This window comes from Schistocerca piceifrons, chromosome 11, assembly GCF_021461385.2.
Source record: "Schistocerca piceifrons isolate TAMUIC-IGC-003096 chromosome 11, iqSchPice1.1, whole genome shotgun sequence".
NCBI classification, from domain to species: Eukaryota; Metazoa; Arthropoda; class Insecta; order Orthoptera; family Acrididae; genus Schistocerca; species Schistocerca piceifrons.
The window spans coordinates 158,790,298-158,815,965 of NC_060148.1; the positions used below are offsets into that span (position 1 = coordinate 158,790,298).

The 25,668-nt window shown below is 41.5% G+C and overlaps 2 protein-coding genes across 2 annotated transcripts in view; one reads left to right on the forward strand and one right to left on the reverse strand.

Annotated features, from left to right (window-relative positions):
• The window catches only part of LOC124719891 (speckle-type POZ protein-like), an 80,983-nt gene extending 57,889 nt beyond the window's left edge, over nucleotides 1-23,094 (reverse strand). Inside the window, exon 1 of the mRNA XM_047245073.1 lies at nucleotides 22,990-23,094. The gene's annotated coding sequence lies outside the window, so the exon portion shown is untranslated. The remainder of the gene's footprint in view (nucleotides 1-22,989) is intronic.
• Nucleotides 1-25,668, forward strand: part of LOC124719889 (zinc finger protein 726-like) — a 609,944-nt gene that overhangs the window by 298,176 nt on the left and 286,100 nt on the right. The gene's annotated exons all lie outside the window — the stretch shown is intronic.

Consider the following 25,668-nt stretch of genomic DNA (forward strand, 5'->3'; position numbering starts at 1 on the left):
TTGTGCCACAAACTCCTCTTCTCCCCAGTCCTATTCAATACCTCCTCATTAGTTATGTGATCTACCCATCTAATCTTCAGCATTCTTCTGCAGCACCACATTTCGAAAGCTTCTATTCTCTTCTTGTCCAAACTAGTTATTGTCCATGTTTCACTTCCATACATGGCTACACTCCATACAAACACTTTCAGAAACGACTTCCTGACACTTAAATCTGTACTCGATGTTAACAAATTTCTCTTCTTCATAAACGCTTTCCTTGCCATTGCCAGTTTACATTTTATATCCTCTCTACTTTGACCATCATCAGTTATTTTGCTCCCCAAATAGCAAAACTCCTTTACTACTTTAAGAGTCTCATTTCCTAATCTAATACCCGCAGCATGACCCGACTTAATTCGACTACATTCCATTATCATCGTTTTCCTTTTGTTGATGTTCATCTTATATCCTTCCTTCAAAACACTGTCCATTCCGTTCAACTGCTCTTTCAAGTCCTTTGCTGTCTCTGACAGAATTACAATGTCATCGGCGAACCTTAAAGTTTTTATTTCTTCTGCATGGATTTTAATACCTACTCCGAATTTTTCTTTTGTTTCCTTTACTGCTTGCTCAATATACAGATTGAATAACATTCATTCTAAGTATCCAAATACAAAATTTTCGCAATATTAGTTCAAATTTAATATTCGCTTCTCTGATGTAGGAAAGTATTTCACAGTTGCAAAACTCGCATCCGACTCATTGACCTTACACTTAGTCGCTGACCATAAATTCTAGCTCAGAGTGACACCAGATTAAGTAACCTAATGTAGCGAATACTGTTTGCCAGTGCTCTTTCTCACCGGAAAATACGCAATTCACTCATTTGACTCCGTAAGTACACTGTAACAGTAATTTCTGTGTGAAATTTGTCAGTAAGCTTTTGCCTTCCAACCGGCGAAATACGGCAGAGTACGGCCGGTAAACAATTCAGAAACCACGATTTAGTGCCGATAAGACGATTTCTTTAAACATTGTCGAAGCTGAGGGAATTTAGTTTCTGCTTAAATCGTCTTAAGCAGCAACGTTCACAGATATCTCAAATAGGAAAAAGCTCATTATCCAGGTACGAAGGTTGTAAAACAAACTTCCCACAGTTTGTGTCAGGGTGATCTTTTCGTCTGATAACACTGCTTAAGTATTTTGTCTAAGAGGTATCACAAGTAGTGTTCCTGTAGCTGTGGGAATCATTGGTTGAAAACGAGTTTAACACCAATGGGTACAGTGCTGCTAAATATTCAAAATTATTATCAACCTAAGTCTGAGTTCATCCACAAACTGAGGCGTATTTATAATTTTGAGCTAGACTGTGCATCCTTGTCTTCCTTGAGTGGTCATTGGAAGGCGTTTACACACACGTATACAATACTATGAATACTTCGAACGCTATGGTTAACGTTGCTCTCATAAACTACTTTTGTTTTTTTAATTCTTCTGGGTCTTCAGCGTGCAATATGTGTTGTAGATACAGCCTTAGACCAAAATATTGACCGCCGAGTCGTTCACGTAAGGTGGACAATACACTCGTGCTCCTCTCAGACTTCTATGTCCGCCAATATGCTCGATCTGGCAACATTGTAGACTGCGGCACTTCCCAGAGGAGGTCTTGACTCCAGTCTTAGTACTTTATTCTTGACTACGACTGTAGTCTTGAGGTAAAACGCGAGACCAGCTAATATGATATTGTAGATTCGCTTGAATTACACTCATAGCTTCAGCACCGAGAGGAAAGGGGCGATAAAAATTTTGTCGATATGTGCTTTCAGTCGCCAGACGTCATATTAGCTGGTCTCGCGCTTTACCTCAAGACTACGGTCGCGTTCCATCAGCGGTATGAATAAAATGATAGTAATAATGACAGTAATAATCGAACTATCCGGCAACATCACACTTCACAGTGGATTTTATGGAACTAAGAAATTTCCTGAATTAGTGAAAATTTCAAAATGGCTTCAAATCGAGGCAATGACGCCTAGAAGAATCTTTACATCCTGTTGACATGAGAATAGCATAATCGCCGCATCAGAAGCTTGCTTCTACTTAACCATTTAATAGATCCGCATTTTTTCCACCGTGACTAATTTTGTAAGCTAAACACATCAGCCGTTACAGCACACTCCAGAGGCTGGGAAATGTGGCCACAATGGTCTAGTGGAACGAGCTATCACAGGTGCAATGCGTGGGTTCAGGCATTTACTTTCAAGAGGCACAAACAGATTTATTTTACCTCTGGTAACCTCAAGAGAAAGACGTTATAATCCAGAATCCGCATTAAACATCACGTTCCTTCATTACCAACTGGGCAGAGCCGGTTTACGTTGGGAAATGACATAGCGGAAGTCATGGTAAACAGAAATACAGTCGCCAGTAAGCTTACTTACATTAGAAAATTTTATTTTGTTTGATGAACCGATAGCCATTTAAAGGGACAGGGCTCTTATTTTACTTGCACTTGATTGAACTAGAGACGTTCAAAAATTTAGTGTTGGACTGTGATTCGAATCCGTATCTCCTCTTTCGAGGATCTGAATCTCTCGGAACAGTATAGTTCAATCATTTCGTTCCTTTTCCCAAGACTGCAATCTTCTCTAGGTCTCCTCCAAAGGTAAGTATGTGGGTCTGAACCCTGATCCAGTACAAAAATATTCATAATTTCATTTCAAGCTCTATCAAGTCCACACCCACCTGCTAGTGAAAATTAACGCGCATTTTTAATGTCTGTTCATGTGTTGCCAACAATCTCAACAGGTGTCGTTATTTCTGGTCAAACATGCACACATCTTACTGTTCGTGAGTAAGCAACTGTTACTTAAGCTATATTCGTGGATGCACGGTAGGTGTGCAGTTCGATTGTCGCTTAGGCACAAAAGTTTGTATCCTTATTTTAGATTCAGACACCTAGCAGCTCGTAAGAAAAACCGATACGTAACATTTGATTTTTCTTAGTTAACAATCCGATAACGTGTTGGGTTCGTATCTCCGTCACAGAAATTCACGTCATGCTCTTCATCTTTAAATGCATGCACACTTTGTTACTTCAGAATGGAGGTATATCGAACATCTTTCGTGGTTAGATAACAGGGACGAAAGGGTCTTGATAGGAGTCACGGTTTATTACAAAAATTGTCGTTTTTTATTTTCAAGTTTGGATTTGGTTACTGGTATTGGCAAAAATTTCGGTAATTCATGACTCTTCATGGCTAGTCATCAATATGATGGGATTAGATTAGATTAGATAAGATTAATTCTTGCTCCATACATCACGAATACGTCATTTCGTAATGATGTGGAATGTGTCATTTTAATGAACTATTTCTTTAAATACCATGATTCAATTTCTTTACAACAATTTTTACATTCTCTGCCGGCCGCGGTGGCCGTGCGGTTCTAGGCGCTCCAGTCCGGAGCCGCGCTGATGCTACGGTCGCAGGTTCGCATCCTGCCTCGGGCGTGGGTGTGTGTGATGTCCTTAAGTTAGTTAGGTTTAAGTAGTTCTAAGTTCTAGGGGACTGATGACCACAGCAGTGGAGTCCCATAGTTCTCAGAGTCACTTGAACCATTTTAGCCACTCTCTCTCATTCTTTTTTATTTCTCTCTCTCTCTCTCTCTCTCCCTCCCTCTCTCTCGCTCTCTGTCTCACACACACACACACACACACACACACACATTCTTTTTCTTTTTATTTGTTTGTTGTGCTCGCCTATCGGCGAGGCACGAAAACGCCTGTGAATGAGTTTCTTAGTTTTGAGTAAACTTACGAAAGGAATATAAAAACAACAATGAGAGTTACTGATTTATGATGTTTAGCTTGCAGTCAGTTCTGAGTATTATTAGCAACTACGCTCCAGTCCCTAAACCTAGTTACAGAAATGCGAATGAGACGCATTACGTATTCCAGGCCGTAGCTGCCGCGACTTGGAGACACCAGCTATGGTCACTTCCCAGCCCGCTGTAGGATAACATCGGTTCGTCTTCTTCCTGCTGGTACTGTAACTGAGATTTGGCAACAAGGCAAGGTGTATGTGGCAACTCTGTGATCGACGAGTTACTTGCTGGTGTGCTCGGAATTAAGCCTCAAAGTTCACTTGATTTTACCTGTCATTTCCATTGAATAATCTGAGTTATTATCGTTTGAAGTGTAACAAAAGATTGTAAATTTACGGTTTTTAGCCCAGGAAAGTCGTTGCAGGTGGAAATCGCAACTAATCTCGACCTTTAAATAGCGGTTTACGAGTTCTAGCCACTATTACCGTCGTAAGAGGAAGCTCAGACACATACCTCTTCGCCAGCTCTGTGGTAACGTGCTGACCTCTGAAAAAGCGTCTATTATGGTTCGCAGTTCCAGGCTCACTGACTGCAACGTTTTTATTCCTACTGTGAAAGAGCTACAAGCAGTCGGATCAAACATCAATAAGGAAATCGCAAGAAAATAGTTTCGGCTCATAGTGCAATGTTGAAAAACTTACAATGCTGCACAACAAGTAACGCCTCTTTCCGCCGCTGACAAGCGAATTTTGGATTTCTAGGAATATGTAACTATATTTATGAAATGCAACATTTGCATACCTCTTGAGTATGACACAGCATACCAATTAAACACAGACCCAATCAAAATCTAAGTGAGTAGTATTTTACTAATTCGTGTCGATAGAGTCACGCTTGTGTACAGATACTCGGTTTTATTAAAACAGACTTTCGTCGTAAGGTTATCGTGGTTAGTTTTATTTCATTTCTTATAATACAGTTAAAGCTGCCAAACAAAGTTTGAAGAAGAATAAAATCTCACTACCACACGACAGCTAATGTAGAAAATACTTTTCTAATATATTATGGCACGATGCGCTCTCCCTACACATCTTCGAGATGCATCTACTACCTGGTGTCTATTAAACCTGAATAGAACAAAATGTCACAGTAGTTAGCCCTTTTTCCACATGCGACTACTTTGGGTTGAGAAGTGAAGGGAATTATGTTCAAAGTTCCATTAGATTGATAACTTCAGCAGACAGCAGAATTGCGTTTCAAAAAATGTAGCACTGAATGTATTCGAACTCGCGACGTCTTATCTACGCTACTAGCTGACACATAGCTACAACAGCTCCAGAGCTCGACAAATATTCCTCCAAAACTTTTGGATTCCACAGCACTGTGAGATTATGCATATGGCCAGGTCTTGACTTCTGAGAGACAAACAGTTACAGCTTTTCTTTTGCACTGAACGACGTTTTCTACAAACAGGTAGTGCAATAGAATAGCTCAAGTGGAAAGGAACACTTCCTATTTAAACTTCTGCATCCTACACTGTTGGCAGTTCTGTGTAGGTGGCAGTTACGTGATTATATTTCGGTGATTACAAAATAGAGTCGAATGTATGCACTGGGTAGCCGAGGCAGCTAGGTCATGGTGATTCGGTCAACCAAGTAAATGAATTTACTGAACATGCTGCAAATTACTACAGGGAGCCTGTGTCAGAATTCTCATCCAGTGTGGCGCAACGGCGTTACGATAGAAAAATGATTTGCAGAGAAGAGAATTTCGTGGTCTGTTGGACGGATGGTAGGTTGTTAAACCTATGGTCTGGTTTCGATTCCCACTTCTGTCAATGATTTTAGATAGGGAGAGACAGATTCCATTCTGTCCTGGCTACACCAAGTGAAGAAGATATAAAGGCAGTGTGGTCTGAAAATTCACATTAAAGATGATATTCCTTCTCTACCAAGTAGACGGTAGGTCGAACCACAAAGTCTGGAGTGGCGACATGTAGAAACTCTATCACCAGTAACCTTTCTTATACTAGTTATTTATTTCAAGTGACGAAACAAACGCTATGTGTGGTCACAGGACACTTATTCCATCTTTTATCCGAGCTTCTGTATGTCGATAAAATTGGTTCTGAACTGGGAATGCAACTCAGACCGCCCTTAACGCGGAATTTGATCCCTTCGTGACAATACAGCTCCGCTACAATTTGTTGTTTGTTCAAAACTGCAGATTCCTCAACATCTCCACAATGGGATCGAATCCTGGCCCGGCACTAAAGATTTAATTATGTATTATCAAGCTCTAGCATGAGAACACCTATCTGCTGGTGGATAATTATTTTGATTTTTAATGTATTTTCATTCGTTGTCAACACTAACGATATCTGACGTTTTTAACTCCCAGTGAGACACAGAACTATTCGCGAGATGACTAAGTTCAAAACGTTACTCTGAGCAGCTGGTGGAGAAAAATTCAGTAGCTGACGTCTCTGTGTGTAGTCAACAACGATATGTGTGGGGCTCTATTCCCAGTGAGCGCCTAACTCTTCGTCATATTATTTCTAGTTCAAACATGCTCACATGTCACCGCTGGTGCAAAAAACCCATATTTAACGTTCGTTTTCCCTAGAATATAACAGCGATAGGTGCCGGGTTGGTGCCTAGGAAGGAAAAGATTAATGTTTCGTCTCGTCATTTCAGTTAAAACATCTAGCTACTGCCGCGAAAATCCGATATGTCACATTTGACTGTGCTTCGATAGCAATCCGATTAGGTTCTGGGTTCGAATCCGTGTCCAACACAAAGCTTTAAATCACGGCATTTCAAGTAAGTTACTTGTGAAGAAGCAATATTTAACATCTCTCGTAGTTAACAGGGACAATAGATGCTGGCTAGGAATTCGCGTCGGTGAAAAATGTTTGCGTTATGCAATTTAAAGATGATATTTTCTAACTGATACTGTCTAAAATCGAGGTATATCACTCCCTGTATGCCTAATCAGGAATGACAGTTTGCGTCAGTCACGAAATCTTTGCTTAGTCTGCATAAGCTGGGTTTGAATAAATATACGGGGCAAGACGGTTCGATGTGTCATTTGAAGTTCATACATATCCTCAACTAGCTGCTCGTGAAAAACTTAAATTTTTAATGTCATTTTGTGTTAAATAATAAGTACGGTACGTTACTTTGAAGAGGAAATCATGAATACGATGAACTTACTATGTGCATTACCAATCTGACGTAATAATGAGAGTGGTAACATTTCAGGTATGTCATTTATTGTAATAAATGTGAGCTTACAAGCCTTAAGGACAGTCTTATCTGTGATAAGGTGTTCCCTGGTATTTGTAGTATCGTGGTGTTACTTTACATCTTGAGTTATCGCGATACAGAGCAATGTTTTCTAGTGGTGACTTGTTGGAACCATTTTCAATAGTCAAACGACTGTACCAAGGAGCGATTAGAATGGCTCTGAGTACTATGCGACTTAACTTCTGAGGTCATCAGTCACCTAGAACTTAGAACTAATTAAACCTAATTAACCTAAGGACATCACACACATCCATGCCCGAGGCAGGATTCGAACCTGCGAATGTAGAAGTCCCAGTCCGGCGGTTCCTGACTGCAGCGCCTTGAACCGCATGGCCACCGCGGCCGGCCAGTGTGTAACATTTTACTTTTTTTTTAATAGGACAATGTTCCTCTCCAAGAATTTTTAGATTAGTTACAATAAGCTTACGCTGCAAGAGAATTCGCTTGTATTTTTCAATATGTGGTCTGTTGTCGGTTTGAAGGCCTTCCATTACATCGGCAACGTAGTGCAACTCCACCGAGGGCTGTCTGGAGTAGGGTGGAGATAGCAATGTGAAAGTTGCGTACTGTCGAAGACGATCTTCATATTCCTAATGCGATTAGGACATCGTATACTCTTGACGACGTTTAGCACCTGTGCGGTCAGTCACCCAATTTCAGAATTCATGTTGAGTAATCCTGCTAAATTCCCGTAATATTTTTTTATATTGATGAGTAATACGGGTAGTCGTCACGTTCATGTGCCGTCTACAACGCAAATTTAATATTACTATCCTAGGAACTAACCTGCAATACGTTTTGTATTTCATAATCGGAAGTATCTGCATTAACCGTCATCAGAGGAATGTCAGGGAACAGAATGCAGCAGTATTTTGGTACCTACTTGGGGACCTGCTTGAGTCGTGTTCTAACGAAAGAGTAGTTGCTGGTTCACATTATATTACACTAGCGAGGAGTACCGACTTTTCCTTTTCTCTGCAAATATCCAGAACAAAATTCAGTAACTAAATGCTAAGAATATATTTGCTTTGTGCCAACTCAAAGATCAATAGATATGGATATAGATATAGATTTTTATATTTAAAGCCATTCTCGTTCTGCGTTGGAATAAACATCATTCATTATTTGCTTGTTCTTGTTACGATTATTATTGTCATTCTCTCACTTTCAAGAGTTTTCACATCCCTATTTAGAATCGGTACACATGAAGAGTGGCTATGAAAGAAGGGAATACTGAATGTTACGTCATGCAGAATACACTCATTTACTTCGGCTCCTCGTGATCAACGCAACAGGAGAAGTGAGATACATAAAGTTGACAGTGTGAGGACAGACATGCTGGCACAACTCTGCAACTACACAGTGTTACCAGATAAAATGGTGCTGCGGAATCGAAAGTGTAGTACGGATTTTGCCACAGTAGCAGACAGCTGCTAATTTCGGACGATGACCGTGGATTACACTTCGGTCAGTGCTGGTTAGAGTGTTGCAACTGTAAATGGAAGGCTTTGTTTGATAGTCTTGTGCTGCTGCTGTCTGGATATTATATGCCATTGGATAAAAAGCGCTTTAGTTTTGAGACCTAACCCACGAGGTGGGAAGGCACAGTGGTCTGCTTCAGGAATTCCAAGCAATAAAACACAAAAAACAACCCAGGGAGGGTTCAAACAGCTACTTTCATGCAGAGACATGCATTTGGAATCTGTTCATCGTTACGGGGTCAAACAAGAGGGTAACATCATTGCAACAATGATCAGCCGTGCAGGATTAGCCGAGCGGTCTAAGGCGCTGCAGTCATGGAGTATGCGGCTGATCCCGGCGGAGGTTAGAGTTCTCCCTCGGACATGGGTGTGTGTGTGTTTGTCCTTAGGATAATTTAGGTTAAGTAGTGTGTAAGCTTAGGGACTGATGACCTTAGCAGTTAAGTCCCATAAGATTTCACACACATATGAACTTTTTTTTTTTTTGAAACATTGATCAGGCTACTTAGTATATTATAGAGCATACATATTTCAAGGAGGAGACGTATGAACACGCAGACTTCCTCGTTATCAATATGTCCGGCATATCTTTCGTGTTAACTAAAGTAATATCCCGCTTTACCTCTTCTTACGTCTCAAATGAAATGAATGCCATGAGGAATAGAATATTTGTTGACTGCGTCTCTTCTTGCTTCCATCCTTACCAACATATTTCTTCATTCTCGTGGTAATCATGATATTCTATGTGTATGCTGCAAAAGATTGCACGTGGACAAATTCGACATCGAGGTGCAAAGCGTTTGGTATCTTACATTATATTCAATTCGAATAAGCTTCCGATGTATTTTTACTTCGTTTGTATATTTAGATGATTATGAACTTTACGGAAAATTATCTCACATGCTTTATGTTGAATGAGAAACATTGAATGACCCGTTTTGCTTTCCCTACGTTGAAATGATATAATGTCGGTGTCATCAGCCTTCTTCCACACCGGAAGCTGAAACTTGTATCATTCTGGATTAATGATAATTGAATGTCTCAGATGTATACATAGCCCACAAGGCGACGTCAGAAACCATCAGCGGAGAACGCCGCATAAAAACCAAACGTGCGCGCGCGTCTCCACTCTGAAGAACCGTATCGGAGAATCACGGCAAGCATTTCGCTGAAGAGCTGCCTCGTAAGAGAGCCGAGAAATAGCAGCGTCGTAGCAAGTATTTGTCAACACTCTGATAGTGCATTTACTTCCGTGTGTAGGCCGGCATTACCTCGCTAAATTCACTTGACATTCGTTTCCCACATCCAAGACTTGTACGATATAATCCACTGTAAGATGATTCACTTAGAAAGTATATTTAATTTCTGGACTCCAAGAACGGCGTTCTTCACATAAGTAACACCTGTTTGTGTGTATTAAGGTTGCGTTTTGAGGCTCAGGCAAATTCGCAGTGACTATAGTCCGTCTGTTGTTGCCAGTGTGTCGTTAGCTCAGAGGTTATTCGTCGTATAGTGACTTTTCTAACACGGGACATTCTGAATCGGAATACTCCCCTTTCATTATCAGTTCCGGGACGTGACTATTTCCCTCGGACAAAGACCAATGCTGTGAATTGGATTCGCGGACGTGCCATTCACTACCTATTTGGACAAACTGTAGACTCTGTACTCGATTTTTGGACATACCCCAACGACCGTCATTATGTCGTTGTCCGTCACCCAAAATACAGACAATTTTTCTCGAACTTCCTTGGGAGTGCTTTCCACGACCCGCCTCGCAGCTGGAATGTGTTAAGCCAAGAGTGAAGAAGGTTTCCTGTTTGAACCAATGAACATTTCTGAACTATTGAACGGAACACATCAATTTCGAGAAGACGTGACCCAACATATTACCTGCGGGGCGCAGAAGGCGTCTGATCAATTACACAACAAAAATAAACAAAAAGTATGAAAATAAAAATAAAATTCAGAAAAAGGAAGATTTTGTTTTGTTTGTAAGGATAGCCCTAACCTTGAATTCCCATATTTCCCCTGGTATATAGGCAGCTCTCTGGGGTACGTTTAGTCAGGAGCCAACGCCTGAAGTGGACCAGATTCTTTTTTGTTATAGGATGAAAAGTGGCGGTGGTACTTAGTTTCTATTTTTAGTGCCATTTTCCTAAGGAGCTTTAAAATAAGAGAAAAAAGGGGTAATCGTCAAAAAAAGTAAAAGAAAAAAAGCAAAATTGAAAAAAAAACGTTCCCTTGTGCGCTGCGGTGCTCGTACTATATGACATAGCAGTTCCAATCTCGGTGGAAGCCGCTGACTACAACCTTTTATTTTCCATTTTAATTAATGGAGTTGCTAACTGCTAGTAAAAATTCCTTATGCGAAATCTGAAGAATGCCTTTAAACACCAATCTTCGTCCGATTTCGACAGTAAATTAAGTTAATATCATGGATGTCTGCTTTGCAAATGCCAAAGTGCTTCACTGTAAAATAGATCCTGAAAAGATTCAAACCGACTGTCAACGATATAAATTTGAGCTTTGTTCGTCATATAGATCTAACATGTCAGGAGGTTGTTTATGAAGTGCACATGTTGATTAATATAGTTCCCTTCTTCTAAATTTTTGCAATAGCATTTAACTGTAGGCGATTTCTAACACCGGCGTTAGCAATTCCTTTCCGTTCTCTGAAACCTCCAAAACGACAAATTTTTCTGGTTTAAATCTGATGACCTTAACTATCACTTCCGATCAACATTAAATACTTCATGAACCCATACATGGAACTCCAAATGTGCAGTGTTGCTGCACTGCTACAGAGCATGCATTGCAAGGTATTCACACAGTTTATCGCATAGACTTACCATAAGGAATGAAACAAGAACAGTAATACACTTTACACCACAGACGCTCACTCTGGCTTGACGAAAACATCCAAACATTGACCAAAAGTTGCACAAATAATTGAGTTTGAAAGGAAAAGAAACGAGGTGTGGAGCATTTATAAATTCATCGAATGTAGTGAGGTGGTTTAATTTCGTCCCAGTCTATAAAATTAATTTCGGGCCATGATCAGCCCTTGCCGATTAATGTAATATAATACCCGCCTGCTAATCAGGGCGTCTGTCTCCATTGCTTTTGAGCGTGAATGGAAATTGTAGAAATTTTCTGTGGAGCAACATTTAATAATAAAGCGTTTTAAATCATCAAAAGAGATGAGCGGTAGCAGGCGTTTTCGATAAAGAACGGGGGAGTGCAGCGCCGCTGCTGCCGCCAAGGCGGCTGCCGGTAGCCAGCCAGTGGATCCCGGAGCTTTGCCGCATACGGCGTCCAGTGGAGGACAGTCTGCAGGAAATCTGCCGCAAAATCGTTACTGGATAAAATGTTGATATCGGTGTGTCAGAAAGCGAAATAGATTGAATCTGCGCTACCATTACATTCACGTCTTCAGCATTCAGACAGCAGAGGCTATAAAAATATTTCATGCCAGCTGCTCTCGATCCACTGACATTATGAACAGAAACAACGCACGCTACTGCTAGACGACAGGCGTAATCAGCCTAGGGTTTCTCTATCATGAGACAAGTTTTCCTCCAGGAAGTGCCGCAGTCTACAGTGTTGCCAGATTGTGCAGATAACCGGACTTAGAGAATTAGCGAGTTGGCCAGTGTTTTGTCCCATGTCGCGATCGGCGCAGACTTAGCCTCTGAAGCGGCCGGCCGCCGGTCGAGTTTTATGTCAAAGAGTGTACGTGTCAACACTCGCTATGATACTTGTATGCATATATCTGATGCATATATTTGAAAAGAACAAAGTATAACATAAGTTACTTACGTACACAACTTTTACACGGGTTATTTTATGGACCACTCGTACTTCTCCGATATTCTGACAGCCTTTAGTTGTAACTACACTGCCAGGTGCTCTCAGTTGATACACCCAGACTATTCCGGTCCTCAGTCCATTGAGCTCCATTAATGAAAAATTTCTCTCAATGTTAGAAATATGTGCTAGAATTGAAAACATATACTGAAGAGACAAAGAAACTGGTACACCTGCCTAATATCGTGTAGGGCCCCCACGGGCATGCAGAAGTGCCGCAACAGCACGTGGCATGGACTGGAGTAATGACTGAAATATTTCTGGAGGGAATTGACACCATGGGTCCTGCGGGGCTGTCCATATGAGTACGAGGGGGGTGCAGATCTCCTCTGAACAGCACGTTGCAAGGCATCCCAGATATGCTCAATAATGTTCATGTCTGGGGAGTTTTGTGGCCAGCGGAAGTGTTTAAACTCAGAAGAGTGTTCCCGGATTCACTCTGTAGCAATTCTGGACGTGTGGGTTGTCGCATTGCCCTGCTGGAATTGCCCACGTCCGTCGGAATGCACAGTGGAGACGAATGGATGCAGGTGATCAGACAGGATGCTTACGTACGTGTCACCTGTCAGAGTCGTATCTAGACGTATCATGGGTCCCATATCACTCCAACTGCACACGTTCCACACCATTACAGAGCCTCCACCAGCTTGTACAGTCCTCTGCTGACACGCAGGGTCAATGGATTCATGAGGCTGTCACCATACCCGTACATGTCCATCCGCTTGATATAATTTGAAATGAGACTCTGAAACATCCCCTTTGAAAAATTATGAATGACGGTACTAGTAAACTACGTCATTTGATTTTCAAACAGCTGAGCAAACCTCAACGTACTCAAACAGTTTTCTCTTAACTTATTCTGATCATTACTAAACTGATACACAATATTTTTTGGCACAACGCAATCTGACTTTCAATAATCCCTACAAAAGAATGGCTCTGACTAAGAATAACCTATACCTTTCATGAATCACTTACCTCACAAAAATCTTCGTTACTCGAACCAGTACAATGTAGCGAGCGCCTATACTGCCAGCTAAATAAAAGATTTTTACTACTGAAGGCACTAACTACTGATAGGCATAGTTAGCAAATGAAAGATTTTGATAGAGAACAAACAATGTATTTACCTTAATAGTGTTCAAGTCGTCATATATATATATATATATATATATATATATATATATATATATATATATATATATATATATATATATATATATATATATACTGCGCAGAGAAATCATCAAGAAACAAACTGTACGCTTACCACGTTTTTTGGGCAACTTCATCTAACACGAAGTTGAGCCACGTTTCTCAAGAATGGTTTTTTGGTGAACTCGATGAGTCTTTCCCTTCTCTCACTCCTAGAAGCAAGGCCATATTGTCCTGTACCCCTTTTTACTACTCCTTTCCATACAACTGCATTCGAATCCCCCACGACTATTAGATGTTCATCTTCCTTTACGTACTGAATTCCTTGTTCAATATCCTCTGTCTCTTGGTCTTCAACTTGCGACATCGGCATGTATATCTGAACTATTGTTGTCGATTTCGTGTGCTGCAAATTCTGGCAAGAATCCTATCATGGAACTCTTCACATTACCTCACCATCTGCCCTACCTTCCTACTTATAACAAATCCTACTCCCATTATACCCTCCCCCCGTCGGAGGTTCGAATCATCCCTCGGGGGCACGGGTGTGTGTGTTGTCTATAGAGTAAGTTAAACTTAGTTTAAGTAGTGCGTAGGCTTAGGTACCGATGACCTCAGTAGTTTGGTCCCATAAAACCTTACCAAAAATTTCGAATTTTCCCATTATACCACTTTCTGCTGTTGATACTATCCTGTACTCATCTGACTAGAAATCCTTGTCCTCCTTTTATCCAGATTGAGTCTGTTAGTTCCCTTTTCATATGTTGTATTTCTCTGCCTGGTGATGACAGGGAGTTGTGTGATGTCCTTAGGTTAGTTAGATTTAAGTAGTTCTAAGTTCTAGGGGACCATAGATGTTAAGTCCCATAGTGCTCAGAGAAATTTAACATTTTAACATATTTTGTAGCTTCCGTGTCAGGTTCAAACTTCTGACATTCCACTTCCCGACACGTAGACTATTATGCTTTCGTTGGTTATTGAAGCTTTTTCTCACGTTACCTCGCCATTGGCAGCCACCTCCCAGGGATCCGAATGGTAACTAGTCCGGAATCTTTCGCCAATCCAGAGATCATCATGACACTTTTCCAGATATATGTAATACCAGATTAAACAAATAACAGAAGGTGTGATGTTCTGCCTTCTGCAGACACACAGGCCCTCTACCCCAGACGTCAGCCAAGGAGAGAACGGCCGACAGTCGGTCTCTCCGGCGTCTGGACAGCAGCTCCAGTCTCCACTTCCAGGAGGCCATTCCAGAACATGGTGAGCACGCTTAAGGAAGTCAGGTGTCGCACACCCCCTGCTGGAAGGGTGGGAACACGTTTTCCAGTCGGCCAGATCGGTGAACCCGTTTTATAACCAAGCCAGCAGATACGAAGGTCAGAAAAGGAGAACTAAGTATTCTAGTTACAAGGGGGAAATATGGTCGCGACAATTTATCTTCAAGTACGTTTCGAACAAAAGCAGTGAATCGAATTACGTAAAAGTTACAGGTTGTGCACAGTGTGAACAGTCCAACCATCATGCCAGGTTTTACAGATAGGCTATACCAGAAACATTCACTCAAATACAGCGATCCAAACGTGACCAAAATTTCTGAGGTGCCGCCGCTACTTTTTGTCACGCTTCATTTACTGGTCTCCCTGTGTGGGCTACAAATTAGTACATCTTGCTTTGATTGCTCAGAGAACCTGCCCAGAAAATTTGGACAAAATGTAGCATCACCGACTGACTGATTGCCACAGCAACGTCCAAAACGTCTCAAAAAATTTAAATGTGGCCTGCTCTGGTCTCCGAAGGCGATCATTGCGCTAGTTGTTAAAACTTTCGCCCGTCATCATATTGCTTACCATTGTGTTGATTACACTGGATGAACTGATGAAATATGCTGAAACGTCTCTGTGAAGTCGTTTCATAAGACGCTTGTCGAATTCGGTACAACTTATTCACTTTACTACACGATTTTAGCTCAGTTCATGAACTCTTCCAGAAAGACAGAGCACTCAAATAAGGCCTATTGAATATTGATACTATATGTGTGTTTCAATGTGGGGTTTCGGTTTTGTTTTGTGGGAAACGCTGAGTTTTTCATCGTCTGCTGGGAGCAGACGATGTTGCTTCCCGTTTGAAGGAGAGCACAGGATGACCAGCTTAGGTTTCCAATACCTGAACATAGGTTTACCCATCTTAGTCGAAGGCTGTGTCGAAGGTTATTTTTGCGTGTGAGGTTGGTGACAGAGGGCTACCCCTCTGGTAGCTTCCGCTGCACCGGGAGCTAGGCAATCTCAATGAGAAAGGGGCACTCTTCGGTGAACGCTTGGTGAGTACAGATCGTAGTTCTTAAGAGGGGTTTCAAGTGATAGGAATCAGGTTGAGTTACGACTTCCTTATGTTTAACTGGTGAAATACTTAAGAACTTTAGCTTATCTGAAGCGTGTGAAGCGAGTTATTTTTTTTAATGATTTTTAATCTTATATTCTGTGGAAATTGCTTTTGTCTTTGTGTGTCGATTTTGTGCCACGTGTTTCGTAATTAATGACGCTTCTGGTTCACCACGGCACCGCGATAGGCTTTATTTTAACAGATGGTTGTTTTGGGGAAGGAGACCAGACAGCGAGGTCATCGGTCTCATCGGATTAGGGAAGGACGGGGAAGGAAGTCGTCCGCGCCCTTTCAAAGGAACCATCCCGGCATTTGCCTGGAGCGATTTAGGGAAATCACGGAAAACCTAAATCAGGATGGCCGGACGCGGGATTGAACCGTCGTCCTCCCGAATGCGAGTCCAGTGTCTAACCACTGCGCCACCTCGCTCGGTTTATTTTAACAGTTTGCTTGTTTAATGAGCTACAATTTCTGCAAGGATATCTGTTCTTTCGTGCGCTTTCAACAAGGCAGCACAACAGTTTGTATGATAATACACCACGTGCTCTAGTTCGGCCGTTTGCAAGCAGCAGACGCAGTTAGTATGTTAAATAATTATCGCACAGCCTCGTGCATTGGTTAAACCTCTGTCCAGAATACAGCATGCGTAGAATCGTAATACGAATCTCACTGAGATATTTTAAGGTATTAATGCAAAAAGAGATAATAGTATAATTGTCTCCCACCCCCGTCTTCTGTGTTTCTTCTTGCTGTAGTTAAATTGTGCTCTGTTTCATTCTCATGTAATTCTTACTTAAATATTTTGAGTCAGGCACCAGTTATGTGTAGTTCGGATATGCAACCAAATATTTAGTTCCAAAAATAAATTACGTGAAAGATAAATTCTTTGGTGTCGATCTTACCCCCTTACTCTGATTTCCATTCCTGAATTAATCAAGTTGTTTCATGCACGACATGGAGTGCTATTTATCTGGCTGCTTAAAGAAATATGCATACTTGCAATTAAATTATTAAAGTAATTAAACTAATAATTTTCCAGCTCCTTTTTTTCTAAATGGTTAGGAACGGCTTGGGCTGGTGGCGACCCTGAATTCCTGAATTTTTATCATTATTTGTGTGAGAGAAGCAGCTAGAAATGCGAGATAACGTATATGGTCCGATGAGAAACGTCGTAAACGTAGTAATGTTACAATATGTTTAGGGAATGGGTTTGGAGTTCCCGTTCTGCTGTCCTTGTTGCTTCCGGTTGTTCTGGCCAGTTGTTTACAATTTACACACAGAAGAGCGAGCATCGAGCAGTTGCTGAAAATACAAACAACTCGACAGAACAACCGGGAGCACACCAGTGATCAGTCGCTCCGAGAAAAGCCGAGAGATCGTGTTAGAGAAGTATGTTATCAGGCAATTCATCCCAGTTTTTTTTAGTGTTTCTTGTGTAACCAACAAACCGCCGATTCTCTAAGGCATTGTTATTCAACCGGTGGGTTGCGACCCCCTGGGGTCGCAAAGCCTTCTTCCTCAGGGGGCTGCGGTCGCAGGAGAAAAGAAACTTGTCCATTTTGTGCCTGCTCAGAGCGAAGTGCGAAGACAGTAATCATGTCCGTACTTGCTGGCATACCCGGACAACTCATTCTAGTGACCGAAAACGCACGCGACTATGCCTTCTCACACCCACGCCTCTACCGGGAAAAGAATTTTATTATATCTCTGCAGGCAGAGATTTATCGATCAGTATAGCATCAACAGAAAGAAAACTGAATACGTTGCCTTTGAAATCGCTGACATACTTTTATTGTGGTTCTGGGGGTCGTCAGAATATTTTTACTTGGAAAGGTGTTGCGCATTTAAAACGGTTGAAAAACACTGTTTTAAGGAACGCAATTCCCATGTGCAAAACGGTTTCAAACTCCTGATTACAAGTGAATTAATACGTTAAATATTCTGCGTTAAGAATGTAAGTGACAAAATGTTTAGACAAGATACGAAATTATGCTCCCATGTGTACAACAGTTTCGAAGTCCTGATTACGTTACAAGTGAATTCATACGTTAAATATTCAGAGTTAAAGATGTAAGCAACAAAAAGTTTAGAAAAGATATGAAATTAAGCTCGAAGTTTGTCAGAGGTCATTGAGTTCTGTCATTATGAAACACTGGGTGATACATCCAAGGGAATTTGAGCTCCACTTTAAGGGCAAGCGGGTTTTTCACGCATGTCAATGTTTCTGACGTCGCATCTCCTCATCAACATGGGGTACAGTGATGTAATTTCGCAGCTACGTCCAGTAGTGTATCTGGATGCTGCCTGCAAACTGCGTTGCGAACAGCGTCAGCAGTAAACAAATAATAAATTAAGAATATAATGCCTTCGGCTGAACTTTTGCTGGTCGAACAGTAAAAAAGTTTTCTTCCTTCACAGGCTCTGTGTATGTGTGGGTGGGTAGATGGGGGGGGGGGGGGGGGGGGCAGCGAGAAAAAGTTTCGTGAAGGTCTGACGGAGGAACGTGTGTGTAAAGTTTACTGGGCGTTGCTGAGTGCCTTCAGTCGGACAGCGTAAATCCGGCAGAGGCGCCGCATGCGCTACGGACGGCGCACTCCTCGCAGTTTCGGCAAACACCGGCATTTCAGCTGCTCAGTGCAGCCCAGGCTATAACAGAAGTGTTTACGTTTCGACAGAGGTAGTTTTACACAAACTCTCTGGGGAATGGCTGAGGTAACTCTATAAATATTACTTCCAAACATTTTTCAGTGTCACGATTAGTTCTTGGTTACACAATATGGTCAAATATTTGCAAATGTTTCAGTAATTGTATAGCAGTACGTTCTATTAGACATGTTTTGATTCTAGTGTGGCCATCAAGGTCCTGAATTTGTACGGAATGGCGTCTCTACCCTATAGACAAGGATACATACTACAACAAAATCCGGTACACATGCTCCACTTTTTTTTTTTTTTGCTAGGGATACTTCCCACACAGTTAAAATAACAGTTTTTAATAACTGCAAACATTTCTGTTTTGTTTGTATTTTCGTTCAAATAGCTTACCATGCACAACATACCAGATCCCTACGACAGGGATGATGACAAAAAAATTAAGAAAAGTACTCCTATGTACGTGTAAGAAGTCTGGAGAATTATATCTGCAAAATAATTGGTTATGTTGCGCAAATTGTAACTTTTGATTATATGAAGATTACACAATTTTTTATTCTTTTGTGTCGACTGTGGACGAGAAAATGGAAAGAAATCAGATTAACTAAGTTTGTAAAACTTTTTTTCGTTTTTTATTTTATATTTCACCATGTGTTATAGAGTGTATTAACTAAAGTTAAATGTGTTATGTGTCTTAATTTTAATGTTTTCAACTATCAGCAAGTAGATTAGTTACGTACACTGGTAAACTATTCAGATACGTAAATGATGTATTAAAAAACTATTGTTAACACTTCATAGTTTTTCCTTCACCCCACAACACATTTATAGCCAAAAATGTGTTCATGAACGTGTATATACAGATTTTGACTTAAGAACAGCGTGGTTTGGCGGTTTTTAGCATCCAGCATATCACCCATGGAATAAGGGTAGACGCCATAGTGTAAAGATGTTTTCATGGCCAAATATGCGTAAAGGTTACGTAGAAGAAATAAAAAAATATCTAAAGAGAACTGGTGTGCTTATTTGTACAAAAAAGTTTTAGTAAAAGTAGTAATCGGGACAAACTTAACTACATTTCTCTAGTGATGCATAAATATACTAGTCACGTAGATACGTCATGAACTCACAGAGCAACAATGTGAGAGTTAACTTTTGCCTTCTATTAACCAGTCTTCACGGCCCATATAATGTCTTCTCCCACTGCCTTTTTTTTTAATTTTTGTCTTCACAGCAAGACAGCCGACCAAGCGTCCTGAATCGTCTTTCCAGCTCCAGGTACTGGAAACGTTTCCGACTGCTCGTACTGTGTGCCTGGACTGCATGGATACGAAGCTGTATCTACGTACAATAAAATTTACCACGAACTTAAAAGTTTCGTAGTGTGCAATTTAATAAACAATGACTCCAAAATGTGCCACTTTCGCGAAAACTGAGCCTCTGCTCCGAGTGTTGTTTTCAGCCAATCACAGCAGAAGGCAACTGTTGCCATGAGAAAAGTCACTGACGTCACGCCATTTGTTAATTATGGGAAAATTCTGAGTGCACTTTCGTGTGCATTATGTAGTTAAAATGAATTTCCCGCCCTGACAGCAAATTTGCTACTGTCTTCATTTTTATGTTTTCCGTCTTTTTTTAGTTGCCTTAAAATTCGGGGACGTATGTTCCGTCTATGCAACTAACTGAATGCAGTTTTGTGTATTACCATACGCGTTTCGCTTCTTTTATTTGTGAAGCATCTTCAGTGGCGATTTCCAGCGGTGTTTACTCATGTTCTGGAGATGTATTCGTTAATTTCTATGCTCCAGCTGGCCGATTTCCGGTGTTCTTTCACGCACATTTGATTCAACACATTGCATATATCACTTGCACTTTGTCTTCAATTGGTCGCATAGGTGGAACATATCTCCAAGAATTGTTACTGCCTGTTCATTTGCATACTGGTGACTGAAGGCTGTCATTTGAATTCTGGGCTCCAGACAACACTTGACAGATCTGCATCAGAAGATCATATGATCAGAAAGATCTGAGGAGTGTCCAGTAAAGATCTTGTTTCCCGACCGAGACGCAAAAGCACATATAGGCACACATGACGATTCTTGCTGTACCTATTTTGTGAATGAAAATATAAACCAGCGCTCTTCATGATGTCCCCACACTAGCAGTTCGAAAATGCGGCGCCTGTTGACACTACTACACATCTCCTTTGACCGCTGACGAAAATGCCGGATAAATCACTCATCAAAATGTAATATACGTAAAATACGTTTAGCAGTAAGAACTATTTAATTTATTCCCATTACAATATATTCGTACGCATCGCCAAATCACAAACTCACCTTTCAATCTAAGCTGCATAAAAGTATCACCACACTGTGCCGTCCAAGCAAACAATGTAGAAGGAAAATAAATGTCAGTGTTGTGTTCCGTCCATGCACTCAGGATGTCCCGTCAAATTACGACACAGGTGAAAGCCAATGTCTGGCATCGGGAAAACACTCGTGGGAGACTTGTTTTTTCGTACTTTTGAAGGTGTAATGTATATATACGCCAGAGTGCGTTAAACACAGTGAAAATGTGTACATCAGACTATGCCACATACGAATCCGCTGCCCCACGCTTCCTTTCACATTCACATTCATTGGCTTACCCATCTCACAACGATACCACCTTACTTCAACCTAACCTAGAACTCGTGCTCTGCTACAGATAAGTCTGTCTGCATAACCAGGATTTCAGGGAGGTGGGGAGGACGCTATCGTATCAACCCTTCTTCTGGAAAGTTCGTCTACAACCATTTGCATTCCTATTTTTTCGTTTACTTCAACAAAAAGCGCTGAATTTACTTTTTGCGTATTAATATCAAGAGATCCGCTTGCTGTGATATAAACTATGTACGCTTTTTCTGTATACAATAGCAACACGCTTTATGCTGTGGGAAATTACAGCTGTAAGAGTGCATTCTTGTTAACCAAACCACAGCAGTAGTTGATTAATCCTTTGTTTATCTTGATAAAGTGTTACTCAAAATCTTATGTGGTTTTGTTTAACAAAAATATGCACGTCAATCTTCAGTTTCTGCCAATGTATTTGTTGATCGAACAGCCCAAGTGTGGAATGCCGGTTCATAGTGGACTGTTCGATCAAGAACATGCGTAATAGTTGTGTTCTGCACTAAGATCTGTAATTGTCATTCGGTGTATTTTGATATCAGCCTGGGCATTGATGAAGACGTATAAGAAAATACACTGAGGTCGACTGGTTTTACTGTGAAGTGCTACAGTACTGGTCCATTATGTGCAGTACTGTTTCCCTCATTCATACACCCTTCTTATTAGAAAAAAACGAGTGCTTCTTGATCAGTGTAAGCCACAGTCACTGTCTGGATATATAGAGTTCGTATTAACAGAAGTGAACAAAGAAGAAACGTATAACGGCGAACTTTTTGACATCTGCAAAAGTACGCAGTAAAATTATCAGTTTTAGGTCAATGTAGCAGTTTATTAATGTCTGAATTTACAGAGGTAGAATAAAGACGAAATGCAGCACAACCTTATCTAAGTTAGTGCCTATCCAAGAGACTGGTCTGTCACCTCAAACTTTACTGTAGAAAAGATATACCGAAATTACATGGAAAAGCGTTCTGTACTACAACATGTTTGCGTGACGTCATGTGCCGTGGTCTGCTAATATAGTAGTGGGGGAAACAAGCTGAAGAAATTAGTTGGAATAAATCTTTGTGTAGCCGAAGTTTCGTACTCTGCAGTTTTCGTAGAGCTCAGAGATTCCGAAACGTGATTCAATGCTCCACTAACGAATTGCTAAAACTCGTCCCACTTGCTTTGACGTCGAGCGATAAATAACGGGAACAGACTGAGCAAGCTCTAAGCGATGTGCCAATGCAAACTTATTTCATTCCTCAGTAGTTTAATTTTTGTCTTAACATCTTGTCTCCTTAGAATGGAAGGAAAACGTTTTGTTCCAATGCAGCAGCTATTTTTCACCATTCCTCAGTAACAGTAGCTTAGTCCTTTTACAAATCAGATGTATACGAAACAACACTATAATTCCATAAAAAAAAACAAGATTCAAGCGTGAACAAGAGAAGAAACTCGTTCTGAGCGGCCCGAGCCCGTGAAATGCTTTGAACTCAGGTCTAAAATCCTTAGAAGAGCAGACTTAATGGGAATTTTGGTATGACTATAATATACCAAGATCTCAATAAGCAATTTGCGAGTGAAATAACCGATAAAAAATAAATGAGACCACAGAATTACTATCACTACGAAAAAAAACTCAACAAAGCAGGGAAAAATGAAAATGGTCATCCTTACCTTATTAACGATATCCGTGTCCCACAAGAATTTATCGGAGCGGGAGCTGCAGCATGAAATCCCGACGCAGACCCTCACACTGGAAACAGCTCACTGTAAATGCGATAGACAACTGAAGTCGCAGGACGTGGCCGCGGCGCCAGTGCTGCCAACGGCTGAGAAGGCGGCAGGTACCAACCGCAGTCCGCCTCGGCAGCCGCTACAGGGGCCTCACACAGGGGGCCGTGTGTGGCCTGCCGACTCAGTACTGGCGCTGGAACTTCTGTGAGCAGGCTTTCTTGCGAACACTCCTTTGTCTGTCTGCGCTGCACTTCTGTGTACACGTTCAATATCCCTTGTTAATCTGTTTGCAATGGGCCTCACCCAATCGAGCGATGTATGTGGATGGGTCACACGAGTGATTTGTAAACTGTCTCCCTTGTAGACCGACCGCATTGCTCCAATGTCTTGCCTGCGGACAAAAGTCTGCCTCTTACTTTACCTACAACTGAGTCTATGTGATATTTCCATTTCATATCCCCACATATTGCCACACCCAGATCTTTATCTGAGTTCCCTGTTTCCAAAAAGTGACTCACTAATACCATAACCCTAGAACATAACGTTTATACATCTTCTTAGGTGCACAGTTTTCTATGTAAATATTGTGCAAATAAGACTCAAGTGCGTGGCAGAGGGACACTCGTCACGGCGATGGAGAGATTCGCAGTTGTGGATGGACACTGGGTCGGGCGGCTGTCGCACGTCGGGTCCCGCGCGCCTCGTATGCTGAAAGGCGAATGTGTATATTTTCTTTGTGTGTGACTGTTGTCGGTAATAACTGCTTCTCTACATATGTTGTCATTCATTGAAATCCGAATGGATTCGAACCATTATACAGGGTGTTACAAAAAGATACGGCCAAACTTTCAGGAAACATTCCTCACACACAAATAAAGAAAAGATGTTATGTGGACATGTGACCAGAAACGGTTAATTTCTGTATTAGAGCTCATTTTAGTTTGTTCTTCCACCTACGCTCAATGGAGCACGTTATCATGATTTCATACGGGATACTCTACCTGTGCTGCTAGAACATGTGCCCTTACAAGTACGACACAACATATGGTTCATGCACCATGGAGCTCCTGCACATTTCAGTCGAGGTGTTCGTACGCTTCTCAACAACAGTTTCGGTGGCCGATGGATTGGTAGAGGCGGACCAATTCCGTGGCCTCCACGCTCTCCTGAAATCAACCCTCTTGACTTTCATTTATGGGGGCATTTGAAAGCTCCTCTCTACACAACCCCGGTACCAAATGCAGAGACTCTTCGTGCTCTATTGTGGACGGCTGTGATACAATACGCCATTCTCCAGGGCTGCATCAGCGCATCAGGGATTCCATGCGATGGAGGGTGGATGCATGTATCCTTGCTAACGGAGGACATTTTGAACATTTCCTGTAACAAAGTGTTGGAAGTCACGCTGGTACGTTCTGTTGCTGAGTGTTTCCATTCCATGATTAATGTGATTTGAAGAGAAGTAATAAAATGAGGTCGAACATGGAAAGTAAACGTTTCCACATGTCCACATAACATATTTTCTTTCTTTGTGTGTGAGGAATGTTTCCTGAAAGTTTGGCCGTACCTTTTTGTAACACCCTGTATAGTCAGTTAAATTCCTGGTCCTCTGGTAAAATAGACGATTTGTTTTAGAAATCTGCAGATTTAAAGCAATTTGTTAAACTCTGCTTTTATTTGAAATCGTATAAAAGTCTGAGTAAATATTTGTGCAGCTTCCTTGAAAATGGTTGAAATGGCTCTGAGCACTATGGGACTTAACATCTGAGGTCATCAGTCCCCTATAGAACTACGTAAACGCAGCTAACCTAAGGACACCACACACATCCATCCCCGAGGCAGGACTCGAACTTGCGACCGTAGCGCCCGCATCTCGTGGTCGTGCGGTAGCGTTCTCGCTTCCCACGCCCGGGTTCCCGGGTTCGATTCCCGGCGGGGTCAGGGATTTTCTCTGCCTCGTGATGGCTGGGTGTTGTGTGTGATGTCCTTAGGTTAGTTAGATTTAAGTAGTTCTAAGTTCTAGGGGACTGATGACCATAGATGTTAAGTCCCATAGTGCTCAGAGCCATTTGAACCATTTTGCGACCGTAGCAGCAGCGCGGCTCCGGAGTGAAGCGGCTAGAACAGCTCGGCCACAGTGGCCGGCACAGCTTCTTTCGGACAGTACTTAATTATAGGTAATGCTATCATCTCTACCAACTGTGACCTTGCTGTTAACATTGCTTCCAAAGCCACCAGCCAACGGCATGAACATCAGTCCATCCAACACGTATCCCTGAGGCGTGTCTGAAGCTACTTCGACATCTGTTGATAAGTCTCCCTCCAATAGATAGTAGAGGGAGACAGTGGGAGAAAGTGGGGGGGAGGGGAAAGCGGGGGAAAGAGGAAGACAGGGACAGAGAGAAGTACTTCATCCGCGTGTAGGGAACACCCCACGCATTTGTTCTGCTATGTCCCTCGTCATCGTGAATGTTCCCACAGTGTGAAACATATGCTCCCGACATTGCTTCTCATTTTTTATACACTCCTGACAGCAGCGCTCCAAACCGACAATAAGATATATTCTTCTGAATACGGTAAACAAGCAATGCTAGTAGCATGATTTATATTGATCTGTAA